Here is a 12,500-nt window from a genome sequence, read left to right as displayed (position 1 = left end):
AGGTGCAGTAGGCTTTTGCTGCCATCCACAGGCTGCTCATGCTTCTGCACATCCATCAACAACCTTTTTGCTGTTCTCTCTTTCACTTTGCTTTCACCATTTCTTTCCTGCACATTCTCCTGCTGCTACACAAATGCAAGGGGGTCGACGCAAGGGACGAAAGAACGCAGAACAACAAAATAAGTTGGCAAAAAAAAACATGCTGGCGCAGGCACACCAGGACACAGCAACAGAGAGGAGAGACAAGGTGCATAGAAACCTGAGAGGGACAAACAGCAAGAGAACAAAGAATCGTGCAGGAAGAGCTGCAATTCAATGCAGGAAAAATGTAAAGCCAACTAGCATGCTGCTGGAATGCATGTGTGTTCATGTGAGGAGTGTTGCAAATCAGAATGCCGAGTAGCAGGCGCCACTTGCCACATGGGGTTCCGAAATGTGGCTACAACAGCGATCTGGCTTAATAATTGGTGGGATTGGAAATGAAACAATCCTGGTGTTTTGGGGGCGGTGGAAGCTTTTTTGGGGGAGGAGAGATTTGGGGATGGGGAGATTTGGGGGAGAGCGATTTGAGGGGATGAGAGATTTCGAGGTTGGCGAGCGTGAGATTGGGGGGTGAATGAGTGAGTGATTTGTGGGTGAGTGAGGGAATGGTGAAAGTCAGGCAGTTTTGAAGCTGGAGGCAAGGCAATGAAGGGTAGGGCTTGTCGTTTGCTTGTGTGGGAGTCAGAGCAGCAAGAGGTGGGTGTGGCGGAAGGAAAATGGTGAAATGAATCTTGAGTGCTGATTCCTTGGATGAATGCATGGAAGGAGAAAAAGGAGTGAAGAACAGCCTTATGTCCGTTTAAGTAAAGAGAAAGCCATGACATCGATGCCTACGGCCACACTAGTCTGAAAACGCCCGATCTCGTCTGATCTCGGAAACCAAGCAGACTGAGGCCTGGTTAGTACTTGGATGGGAGACTGCCTGGGAATACCAGGCTTTTGCTGCCATCCACAGGCTGCTCATGCTTCTGCACACACAGTGCCGTTGATCCATCAACAACCTTTTTGCTGCTCTCTCTTTCACTTTGCTTTCACCATTTCTTTCCTGCACATTCTCCTGCTGCTACACAAATGCAAGGGGGTCGACGCAAGGGACGAAAGAACACAGAACAACAAAATAAGTTGGCAAAAAAAAACATGCTGGCGCAGGCACACCAGGACACAGCAACAGAGAGGAGAGACAAGGTGCATAGAAACCTGAGAGGGACAAACAGCAAGAGAACAAAGAATCGTGCAGGAAGAGCTGCAATTCAATGCAGGAAAAATGTAAAGCCAACTAGCATGCTGCTGGAATGCATGTGTGTTCATGTGAGGAGTGTTGCAAATCAGAATGCCGAGTAGCAGGCGCCACTTGCCACATGGGGTTCCGAAATGTGGCTACAACAGCGATCTGGCTTAATAATTGGTGGGATTGGAAATGAAACAATTCTGGTGTTTTGGGGGCGGTGGAAGCTTTTTTGGGGGAGGAGAGATTTGGGGATGGGGAGATTTGGGGGAGAGTGATTTGAGGGGATGAGAGATTTCGAGGTTGGCGAGCGTGAGATTGGGGGGTGAATGAGTGAGTGATTTGTGGGTGAGTGAGGGAATGGTGAAAGTCAGGCAGTTTTGAAGCTTGAGGCAAGGCAATGAAGGGTAGGGCTTGTCGTTTGCTTGTGTGGGAGTCAGAGCAGCAAGAGGTGGGTGTGGCGGAAGGAAAATGTTGAAATGAATCTTGAGTGCTGATTCCTTGGATGAATGCATGGAAGGAGAAAAAGGAGTGAAGAACAGCCTTATGTCCGTTTAAGTAAAGAGAAAGCCATGACATGGATGCCTACGGCCACACTAGTCTGAAAACGCCCGATCTCGTCTAATCTCGGAAGCTAAGCAGATTCAGGGCTGGTGAGCACTTGGATGGGAGACTGCCTGGGAATACCAGGTGCAGTAGGCTTTTGCTGCCATCCACAGGCTGCTCATGCTTCTGCACACACAGTGCCGTTGATCCATCAACAACCTTTTTGCTGCTCTCTCTTTCACTTTGCTTTCACCATTTCTTTCCTGCACATTCTCCTGCTGCTACACAAATGCAAGGGGGTCGACGCAAGGGACGAAAGAACGCAGAACAACAAAATAAGTTGGCAAAAAAATACACGCTGGCGCAGGCACACCAGGACGCAGCAACAGAGAGGAGAGACAAGGTGCATAGAAACCTGAGAGGGACAAACAGCAAGAGAACAAAGAATCGTGCAGGAAGAGCTGCAATTCAATGCAGGAAAAATGTAAAGCCAACTAGCATGCTGCTGGAATGCATGTGTGTTCATGTGAGGAGTGTTGCAAATCAGAATGCCGAGTAGCAGGCGCCACTTGCCACATGGGGTTCCGAAATGTGGCTACAACAGCGATCTGGCTTAATAATTGGTAGGATTGGAAATGAAACAATCCTGGTGTTTTGGGGGCGGTGGAAGCTTTTTTGGGGGAGGAGAGATTTGGGGATGGGGAGATTTGGGGGAGAGCGATTTGAGGGGATGAGAGATTTCGAGATTGGCGAGCGTGAGATTGGGGGGTGAATGAGTGAGTGATTTGTGGGTGAGTGAGGGAGTGGTGAAAGTCAGGCAGTTTTGAAGCTTGAGGCAAGGCAATGAAGGGTAGGGCTTGTCGTTTGCTTGTGTGGGAGTCAGAGCAGCAAGAGGTGGGTGTGGCGGAAAGAAAATGGTGAAATGAATCTTGAGTGCTGATTCCTTGGATGAATGCATGGAAGGAGAATAAGGAGTGAAGAACAGCCTTATGTCCGTTTAAGTAAAGAGAAAGCCATAACATCAATGCCTACGGCCACACTAGTCTGAAAACGCCCGATCTCGTCTGATCTCGGAAACTAAGCAGAGTCAGGCCTGGTTAGTACTTGGATGGGAGACTGCCTGGGAATACCAGGTGCAGTAGGCTTTTGCTGCCATCCACAGGCTGCTCATGCTTCTGCACATCCATCAACAACCTTTTTGCTGCTCTCTCTTTCACTTTGCTTTCACCATTTCTTTCCTGCACATTCTCCTGCTGCTACACAAATGCAAGGGGGTCGACGCAAGGGACGAAAGAACGCAGAACAACAAAATAAGTTGGCAAAAAAATACACGCTGGCGCAGGCACACCAGGACGCAGCAACAGAGAGGAGAGACAAGGTGCATAGAAACCTGAGAGGGACAAACAGCAAGAGAACAAAGAATCGTGCAGGAAGAGCTGCAATTCAATGCAGGAAAAATGTAAAGCCAACTAGCATGCTGCTGGAATGCATGTGTGTTCATGTGAGGAGTGTTGCAAATCAGAATGCCGAGTAGCAGGCGCCACTTGCCACATGGGGTTCCGAAATGTGGCTACAACAGCGATCTGGCTTAATAATTGGTGGGATTGGAAATGAAACAATCCTGGTGTTTTGGGGGCGGTGGAAGCTTTTTTGGGGGAGGAGAGATTTGGGGATGGGGAGATTTGGGGGAGAGCGATTTGAGGGGATGAGAGATTTCGAGGTTGGCGAGCGTGAGATTGGGGGGTGAATGAGTGAGTGATTTGTGGGTGAGTGAGGGAATGGTGAAAGTCAGGCAGTTTTGAAGCTTGAGGCAAGGCAATGAAGGGTAGGGCTTGTCGTTTGCTTGTGTGGGAGTCAGAGCAGCAAGAGGTGGGTGTGGCGGAAGGAAAATGTTGAAATGAATCTTGAGTGCTGATTCCTTGGATGAATGCATGGAAGGAGAAAAAGGAGTGAAGAACAGCCTTATGTCCGTTTAAGTAAAGAGAAAGCCATGACATCGATGCCTACGGCCACACTAGTCTGAAAACGCCCGATCTCGTCTGATCTCGGAAACTAAGCAGACTGAGGCCTGGTTAGTACTTGGATGGGAGACTGCCTGGGAATACCAGGTGCAGTAGGCTTTTGCTGCCATCCACAGGCTGCTCATGCTTCTGCACACACAGTGCCGTTGATCCATCAACAACCTTTTTGCTGCTCTCTCTTTCACTTTGCTTTCACCATTTCTTTCCTGCACGTTCTCCTGCTGCTACACAAATGCAAGGGGGTCGACGCAAGGGACGAAAGAACGCAGAACAACAAAATAAGTTGGCAAAAAAATACACGCTGGCGCAGGCACACCAGGACGCAGCAACAGAGAGGAGAGACAAGGTGCATAGAAACCTGAGAGGGACAAACAGCAAGAGAACAAAGAATCGTGCAGGAAGAGCTGCAATTCAATGCAGGAAAAATGTAAAGCCAACTAGCATGCTGCTGGAATGCATGTGTGTTCATGTGAGGAGTGTTGCAAATCAGAATGCCGAGTAGCAGGCGCCACTTGCCACATGGGGTTCCGAAATGTGGCTACAACAGCGATCTGGCTTAATAATTGGTAGGATTGGAAATGAAACAATCCTGGTGTTTTGGGGGCGGTGGAAGCTTTTTTGGGGGAGGAGAGATTTGGGGATGGGGAGATTTGGGGGAGAGCGATTTGAGGGGATGAGAGATTTCGAGATTGGCGAGCGTGAGATTGGGGGGTGAATGAGTGAGTGATTTGTGGGTGAGTGAGGGAATGGTGAAAGTCAGGCAGTTTTGAAGCTTGAGGCAAGGCAATGAAGGGTAGGGCTTGTCGTTTGCTTGTGTGGGAGTCAGAGCAGCAAGAGGTGGGTGTGGCGGAAGGAAAATGGTGAAATGAATCTTGAGTGCTGATTCCTTGGATGAATGCATGGAAGGAGAATAAGGAGTGAAGAACAGCCTTATGTCCGTTTAAGTAAAGAGAAAGCCATGACATCGATGCCTACGGCCACACTAGTCTGAAAACGCCCGATCCCGTCTGATCTCGGAAGCTAAGCAGAGTCAGGCCTGGTTAGTACTTGGATGGGAGACTGCCTGGGAATAACAGGTGCAGTAGGCTTTTGCTGCCATCCACAGGCTGCTCATGCTTCTGCACATCCATCAACAACCTTTTTGCTGTTCTCTCTTTCACTTTGCTTTCACCATTTCTTTCCTGCACATTCTCCTGCTGCTACACAAATGCAAGGGGGTCGACGCAAGGGACGAAAGAACGCAGAACAACAAAATAAGTTGGCAAAAAAAAACATGCTGGCGCAGGCACACCAGGACACAGCAACAGAGAGGAGAGACAAGGTGCATAGAAACCTGAGAGGGACAAACAGCAAGAGAACAAAGAATCGTGCAGGAAGAGCTGCAATTCAATGCAGGAAAAATGTAAAGCCAACTAGCATGCTGCTGGAATGCATGTGTGTTCATGTGAGGAGTGTTGCAAATCAGAATGCCGAGTAGCAGGCGCCACTTGCCACATGGGGTTCCGAAATGTGGCTACAACAGCGATCTGGCTTAATAATTGGTGGGATTGGAAATGAAACAATCCTGGTGTTTTGGGGGCGGTGGAAGCTTTTTTGGGGGAGGAGAGATTTGGGGATGGGGAGATTTGGGGGAGAGCGATTTGAGGGGATGAGAGATTTCGAGGTTGGCGAGCGTGAGATTGGGGGGTGAATGAGTGAGTGATTTGTGGGTGAGTGAGGGAATGGTGAAAGTCAGGCAGTTTTGAAGCTGGAGGCAAGGCAATGAAGGGTAGGGCTTGTCGTTTGCTTGTGTGGGAGTCAGAGCAGCAAGAGGTGGGTGTGGCGGAAGGAAAATGGTGAAATGAATCTTGAGTGCTGATTCCTTGGATGAATGCATGGAAGGAGAAAAAGGAGTGAAGAACAGCCTTATGTCCGTTTAAGTAAAGAGAAAGCCATGACATCGATGCCTACGGCCACACTAGTCTGAAAACGCCCGATCTCGTCTGATCTCGGAAACCAAGCAGACTGAGGCCTGGTTAGTACTTGGATGGGAGACTGCCTGGGAATACCAGGCTTTTGCTGCCATCCACAGGCTGCTCATGCTTCTGCACACACAGTGCCGTTGATCCATCAACAACCTTTTTGCTGCTCTCTCTTTCACTTTGCTTTCACCATTTCTTTCCTGCACATTCTCCTGCTGCTACACAAATGCAAGGGGGTCGACGCAAGGGACGAAAGAACACAGAACAACAAAATAAGTTGGCAAAAAAAAACATGCTGGCGCAGGCACACCAGGACACAGCAACAGAGAGGAGAGACAAGGTGCATAGAAACCTGAGAGGGACAAACAGCAAGAGAACAAAGAATCGTGCAGGAAGAGCTGCAATTCAATGCAGGAAAAATGTAAAGCCAACTAGCATGCTGCTGGAATGCATGTGTGTTCATGTGAGGAGTGTTGCAAATCAGAATGCCGAGTAGCAGGCGCCACTTGCCACATGGGGTTCCGAAATGTGGCTACAACAGCGATCTGGCTTAATAATTGGTGGGATTGGAAATGAAACAATTCTGGTGTTTTGGGGGCGGTGGAAGCTTTTTTGGGGGAGGAGAGATTTGGGGATGGGGAGATTTGGGGGAGAGTGATTTGAGGGGATGAGAGATTTCGAGGTTGGCGAGCGTGAGATTGGGGGGTGAATGAGTGAGTGATTTGTGGGTGAGTGAGGGAATGGTGAAAGTCAGGCAGTTTTGAAGCTTGAGGCAAGGCAATGAAGGGTAGGGCTTGTCGTTTGCTTGTGTGGGAGTCAGAGCAGCAAGAGGTGGGTGTGGCGGAAGGAAAATGTTGAAATGAATCTTGAGTGCTGATTCCTTGGATGAATGCATGGAAGGAGAAAAAGGAGTGAAGAACAGCCTTATGTCCGTTTAAGTAAAGAGAAAGCCATGACATGGATGCCTACGGCCACACTAGTCTGAAAACGCCCGATCTCGTCTAATCTCGGAAGCTAAGCAGATTCAGGGCTGGTGAGCACTTGGATGGGAGACTGCCTGGGAATACCAGGTGCAGTAGGCTTTTGCTGCCATCCACAGGCTGCTCATGCTTCTGCACACACAGTGCCGTTGATCCATCAACAACCTTTTTGCTGCTCTCTCTTTCACTTTGCTTTCACCATTTCTTTCCTGCACATTCTCCTGCTGCTACACAAATGCAAGGGGGTCGACGCAAGGGACGAAAGAACGCAGAACAACAAAATAAGTTGGCAAAAAAATACACGCTGGCGCAGGCACACCAGGACGCAGCAACAGAGAGGAGAGACAAGGTGCATAGAAACCTGAGAGGGACAAACAGCAAGAGAACAAAGAATCGTGCAGGAAGAGCTGCAATTCAATGCAGGAAAAATGTAAAGCCAACTAGCATGCTGCTGGAATGCATGTGTGTTCATGTGAGGAGTGTTGCAAATCAGAATGCCGAGTAGCAGGCGCCACTTGCCACATGGGGTTCCGAAATGTGGCTACAACAGCGATCTGGCTTAATAATTGGTAGGATTGGAAATGAAACAATCCTGGTGTTTTGGGGGCGGTGGAAGCTTTTTTGGGGGAGGAGAGATTTGGGGATGGGGAGATTTGGGGGAGAGCGATTTGAGGGGATGAGAGATTTCGAGATTGGCGAGCGTGAGATTGGGGGGTGAATGAGTGAGTGATTTGTGGGTGAGTGAGGGAGTGGTGAAAGTCAGGCAGTTTTGAAGCTTGAGGCAAGGCAATGAAGGGTAGGGCTTGTCGTTTGCTTGTGTGGGAGTCAGAGCAGCAAGAGGTGGGTGTGGCGGAAAGAAAATGGTGAAATGAATCTTGAGTGCTGATTCCTTGGATGAATGCATGGAAGGAGAATAAGGAGTGAAGAACAGCCTTATGTCCGTTTAAGTAAAGAGAAAGCCATAACATCAATGCCTACGGCCACACTAGTCTGAAAACGCCCGATCTCGTCTGATCTCGGAAACTAAGCAGAGTCAGGCCTGGTTAGTACTTGGATGGGAGACTGCCTGGGAATACCAGGTGCAGTAGGCTTTTGCTGCCATCCACAGGCTGCTCATGCTTCTGCACATCCATCAACAACCTTTTTGCTGCTCTCTCTTTCACTTTGCTTTCACCATTTCTTTCCTGCACATTCTCCTGCTGCTACACAAATGCAAGGGGGTCGACGCAAGGGACGAAAGAACGCAGAACAACAAAATAAGTTGGCAAAAAAATACACGCTGGCGCAGGCACACCAGGACGCAGCAACAGAGAGGAGAGACAAGGTGCATAGAAACCTGAGAGGGACAAACAGCAAGAGAACAAAGAATCGTGCAGGAAGAGCTGCAATTCAATGCAGGAAAAATGTAAAGCCAACTAGCATGCTGCTGGAATGCATGTGTGTTCATGTGAGGAGTGTTGCAAATCAGAATGCCGAGTAGCAGGCGCCACTTGCCACATGGGGTTCCGAAATGTGGCTACAACAGCGATCTGGCTTAATAATTGGTGGGATTGGAAATGAAACAATCCTGGTGTTTTGGGGGCGGTGGAAGCTTTTTTGGGGGAGGAGAGATTTGGGGATGGGGAGATTTGGGGGAGAGCGATTTGAGGGGATGAGAGATTTCGAGGTTGGCGAGCGTGAGATTGGGGGGTGAATGAGTGAGTGATTTGTGGGTGAGTGAGGGAATGGTGAAAGTCAGGCAGTTTTGAAGCTTGAGGCAAGGCAATGAAGGGTAGGGCTTGTCGTTTGCTTGTGTGGGAGTCAGAGCAGCAAGAGGTGGGTGTGGCGGAAGGAAAATGGTGAAATGAATCTTGAGTGCTGATTCCTTGGATGAATGCATGGAAGGAGAATAAGGAGTGAAGAACAGCCTTATGTCCGTTTAAGTAAAGAGAAAGCCATAACATCGATGCCTACGGCCACACTAGTCTGAAAACGCCCGATCTCGTCTGATCTCGGAAACTAAGCAGAGTCAGGCCTGGTTAGTACTTGGATGGGAGACTGCCTGGGAATACCAGGTGCAGTAGGCTTTTGCTGCCATCCACAGGCTGCTCATGCTTCTGCACATCCATCAACAACCTTTTTGCTGCTCTCTCTTTCACTTTGCTTTCACCATTTCTTTCCTGCACATTCTCCTGCTGCTACACAAATGCAAGGGGGTCGACGCAAGGGACGAAAGAACGCAGAACAACAAAATAAGTTGGCAAAAAAAAACATGCTGGCGCAGGCACACCAGGACACAGCAACAGAGAGGAGAGACAAGGTGCATAGAAACCTGAGAGGGACAAACAGCAAGAGAACAAAGAATCGTGCAGGAAGAGCTGCAATTCAATGCAGGAAAAATGTAAAGCCAACTAGCATGCTGCTGGAATGCATGTGTGTTCATGTGAGGAGTGTTGCAAATCAGAATGCCGAGTAGCAGGCGCCACTTGCCACATGGGGTTCCGAAATGTGGCTACAACAGCGATCTGGCTTAATAATTGGTGGGATTGGAAATGAAACAATCCTGGTGTTTTGGGGGCGGTGGAAGCTTTTTTGGGGGAGGAGAGATTTGGGGATGGGGAGATTTGGGGGAGAGCGATTTGAGGGGATGAGAGATTTCGAGGTTGGCGAGCGTGAGATTGGGGGGTGAATGAGTGAGTGATTTGTGGGTGAGTGAGGGAATGGTGAAAGTCAGGCAGTTTTGAAGCTTGAGGCAAGGCAATGAAGGGTAGGGCTTGTCGTTTGCTTGTGTGGGAGTCAGAGCAGCAAGAGGTGGGTGTGGCGGAAGGAAAATGTTGAAATGAATCTTGAGTGCTGATTCCTTGGATGAATGCATGGAAGGAGAAAAAGGAGTGAAGAACAGCCTTATGTCCGTTTAAGTAAAGAGAAAGCCATGACATCGATGCCTACGGCCACACTAGTCTGAAAACGCCCGATCTCGTCTGATCTCGGAAACTAAGCAGACTGAGGCCTGGTTAGTACTTGGATGGGAGACTGCCTGGGAATACCAGGTGCAGTAGGCTTTTGCTGCCATCCACAGGCTGCTCATGCTTCTGCACACACAGTGCCGTTGATCCATCAACAACCTTTTTGCTGCTCTCTCTTTCACTTTGCTTTCACCATTTCTTTCCTGCACGTTCTCCTGCTGCTACACAAATGCAAGGGGGTCGACGCAAGGGACGAAAGAACGCAGAACAACAAAATAAGTTGGCAAAAAAATACACGCTGGCGCAGGCACACCAGGACGCAGCAACAGAGAGGAGAGACAAGGTGCATAGAAACCTGAGAGGGACAAACAGCAAGAGAACAAAGAATCGTGCAGGAAGAGCTGCAATTCAATGCAGGAAAAATGTAAAGCCAACTAGCATGCTGCTGGAATGCATGTGTGTTCATGTGAGGAGTGTTGCAAATCAGAATGCCGAGTAGCAGGCGCCACTTGCCACATGGGGTTCCGAAATGTGGCTACAACAGCGATCTGGCTTAATAATTGGTAGGATTGGAAATGAAACAATCCTGGTGTTTTGGGGGCGGTGGAAGCTTTTTTGGGGGAGGAGAGATTTGGGGATGGGGAGATTTGGGGGAGAGCGATTTGAGGGGATGAGAGATTTCGAGATTGGCGAGCGTGAGATTGGGGGGTGAATGAGTGAGTGATTTGTGGGTGAGTGAGGGAATGGTGAAAGTCAGGCAGTTTTGAAGCTTGAGGCAAGGCAATGAAGGGTAGGGCTTGTCGTTTGCTTGTGTGGGAGTCAGAGCAGCAAGAGGTGGGTGTGGCGGAAGGAAAATGGTGAAATGAATCTTGAGTGCTGATTCCTTGGATGAATGCATGGAAGGAGAATAAGGAGTGAAGAACAGCCTTATGTCCGTTTAAGTAAAGAGAAAGCCATGACATCGATGCCTACGGCCACACTAGTCTGAAAACGCCCGATTTCGTCTGATCTCGGAAGCTAAGCAGAGTCAGGCCTGGTTAGTACTTGGATGGGAGACTGCCTGGGAATAACAGGTGCAGTAGGCTTTTGCTGCCATCCACAGGCTGCTCATGCTTCTGCACATCCATCAACAACCTTTTTGCTGTTCTCTCTTTCACTTTGCTTTCACCATTTCTTTCCTGCACATTCTCCTGCTGCTACACAAATGCAAGGGGGTCGACGCAAGGGACGAAAGAACGCAGAACAACAAAATAAGTTGGCAAAAAAAAACATGCTGGCGCAGGCACACCAGGACACAGCAACAGAGAGGAGAGACAAGGTGCATAGAAACCTGAGAGGGACAAACAGCAAGAGAACAAAGAATCGTGCAGGAAGAGCTGCAATTCAATGCAGGAAAAATGTAAAGCCAACTAGCATGCTGCTGGAATGCATGTGTGTTCATGTGAGGAGTGTTGCAAATCAGAATGCCGAGTAGCAGGCGCCACTTGCCACATGGGGTTCCGAAATGTGGCTACAACAGCGATCTGGCTTAATAATTGGTGGGATTGGAAATGAAACAATCCTGGTGTTTTGGGGGCGGTGGAAGCTTTTTTGGGGGAGGAGAGATTTGGGGATGGGGAGATTTGGGGGAGAGCGATTTGAGGGGATGAGAGATTTCGAGGTTGGCGAGCGTGAGATTGGGGGGTGAATGAGTGAGTGATTTGTGGGTGAGTGAGGGAATGGTGAAAGTCAGGCAGTTTTGAAGCTGGAGGCAAGGCAATGAAGGGTAGGGCTTGTCGTTTGCTTGTGTGGGAGTCAGAGCAGCAAGAGGTGGGTGTGGCGGAAGGAAAATGGTGAAATGAATCTTGAGTGCTGATTCCTTGGATGAATGCATGGAAGGAGAAAAAGGAGTGAAGAACAGCCTTATGTCCGTTTAAGTAAAGAGAAAGCCATGACATCGATGCCTACGGCCACACTAGTCTGAAAACGCCCGATCTCGTCTGATCTCGGAAACCAAGCAGACTGAGGCCTGGTTAGTACTTGGATGGGAGACTGCCTGGGAATACCAGGCTTTTGCTGCCATCCACAGGCTGCTCATGCTTCTGCACACACAGTGCCGTTGATCCATCAACAACCTTTTTGCTGCTCTCTCTTTCACTTTGCTTTCACCATTTCTTTCCTGCACATTCTCCTGCTGCTACACAAATGCAAGGGGGTCGACGCAAGGGACGAAAGAACGCAGAACAACAAAATAAGTTGGCAAAAAAATACACGCTGGCGCAGGCACACCAGGACGCAGCAACAGAGAGGAGAGACAAGGTGCATAGAAACCTGAGAGGGACAAACAGCAAGAGAACAAAGAATCGTGCAGGAAGAGCTGCAATTCAATGCAGGAAAAATGTAAAGCCAACTAGCATGCTGCTGGAATGCATGTGTGTTCATGTGAGGAGTGTTGCAAATCAGAATGCCGAGTAGCAGGCGCCACTTGCCACATGGGGTTCCGAAATGTGGCTACAACAGCGATCTGGCTTAATAATTGGTGGGATTGGAAATGAAACAATCCTGGTGTTTTGGGGGCGGTGGAAGCTTTTTTGGGGGAGGAGAGATTTGGGGATGGGGAGATTTGGGGGAGAGCGATTTGAGGGGATGAGAGATTTCGAGGTTGGCGAGCGTGAGATTGGGGGGTGAATGAGTGAGTGATTTGTGGGTGAGTGAGGGAATGGTGAAAGTCAGGCAGTTTTGAAGCTGGAGGCAAGGCAATGAAGGGTAGGGCTTGTCGTTTGCTTGTGTGGGAGTCAGAG

The 12,500-nt window shown here is 49.1% G+C and overlaps 4 non-coding genes and 9 pseudogenes across 4 annotated transcripts in view; all 13 read left to right on the top strand.

The window, feature by feature from the left end:
- Nucleotides 1-14, top strand: part of LOC139270510 (5S ribosomal RNA) — a 119-nt gene extending 105 nt beyond the window's left edge. Inside the window, exon 1 of the ribosomal RNA XR_011594852.1 lies at nucleotides 1-14. This exon is cut by the window's left edge and continues 105 nt beyond it. This is a non-coding gene — a ribosomal RNA (5S ribosomal RNA).
- An 856-nt stretch (nucleotides 15-870) lies between these two features.
- Nucleotides 871-990, top strand: LOC139269803 (5S ribosomal RNA; annotated as a pseudogene).
- An 860-nt stretch (nucleotides 991-1,850) lies between these two features.
- On the top strand, nucleotides 1,851-1,969 carry LOC139269772 (5S ribosomal RNA; annotated as a pseudogene).
- An 870-nt stretch (nucleotides 1,970-2,839) lies between these two features.
- LOC139269444 (5S ribosomal RNA) lies at nucleotides 2,840-2,958 on the top strand (annotated as a pseudogene).
- Nucleotides 2,959-3,814: 856 nt separating this feature from the next.
- Nucleotides 3,815-3,933, top strand: LOC139269292 (5S ribosomal RNA). Its single transcript, XR_011594177.1, has one exon. It is a non-coding gene; the product is annotated as a 5S ribosomal RNA (ribosomal RNA).
- An 870-nt stretch (nucleotides 3,934-4,803) lies between these two features.
- LOC139270509 (5S ribosomal RNA) lies at nucleotides 4,804-4,922 on the top strand. The gene has a single exon (XR_011594851.1). It is a non-coding gene; the product is annotated as a 5S ribosomal RNA (ribosomal RNA).
- An 856-nt stretch (nucleotides 4,923-5,778) lies between these two features.
- Nucleotides 5,779-5,898, top strand: LOC139269802 (5S ribosomal RNA; annotated as a pseudogene).
- An 860-nt stretch (nucleotides 5,899-6,758) lies between these two features.
- On the top strand, nucleotides 6,759-6,877 carry LOC139269768 (5S ribosomal RNA; annotated as a pseudogene).
- An 870-nt stretch (nucleotides 6,878-7,747) lies between these two features.
- Nucleotides 7,748-7,866, top strand: LOC139269442 (5S ribosomal RNA; annotated as a pseudogene).
- An 856-nt stretch (nucleotides 7,867-8,722) lies between these two features.
- Nucleotides 8,723-8,841, top strand: LOC139269441 (5S ribosomal RNA; annotated as a pseudogene).
- An 856-nt stretch (nucleotides 8,842-9,697) lies between these two features.
- On the top strand, nucleotides 9,698-9,816 carry LOC139269281 (5S ribosomal RNA). Its single transcript, XR_011594166.1, has one exon. It is a non-coding gene; the product is annotated as a 5S ribosomal RNA (ribosomal RNA).
- An 870-nt stretch (nucleotides 9,817-10,686) lies between these two features.
- LOC139269505 (5S ribosomal RNA) lies at nucleotides 10,687-10,805 on the top strand (annotated as a pseudogene).
- Nucleotides 10,806-11,661: 856 nt separating this feature from the next.
- LOC139269801 (5S ribosomal RNA) lies at nucleotides 11,662-11,781 on the top strand (annotated as a pseudogene).
- The last annotated feature ends 719 nt before the right edge of the window (nucleotides 11,782-12,500 follow it).

Source organism: Pristiophorus japonicus, chromosome 8 (assembly GCF_044704955.1).
Source record: "Pristiophorus japonicus isolate sPriJap1 chromosome 8, sPriJap1.hap1, whole genome shotgun sequence".
In the NCBI taxonomy this organism is placed as follows: Eukaryota; Metazoa; Chordata; class Chondrichthyes; family Pristiophoridae; genus Pristiophorus; species Pristiophorus japonicus.
This window is presented reverse-complemented; position numbering and strand designations above follow the sequence as displayed.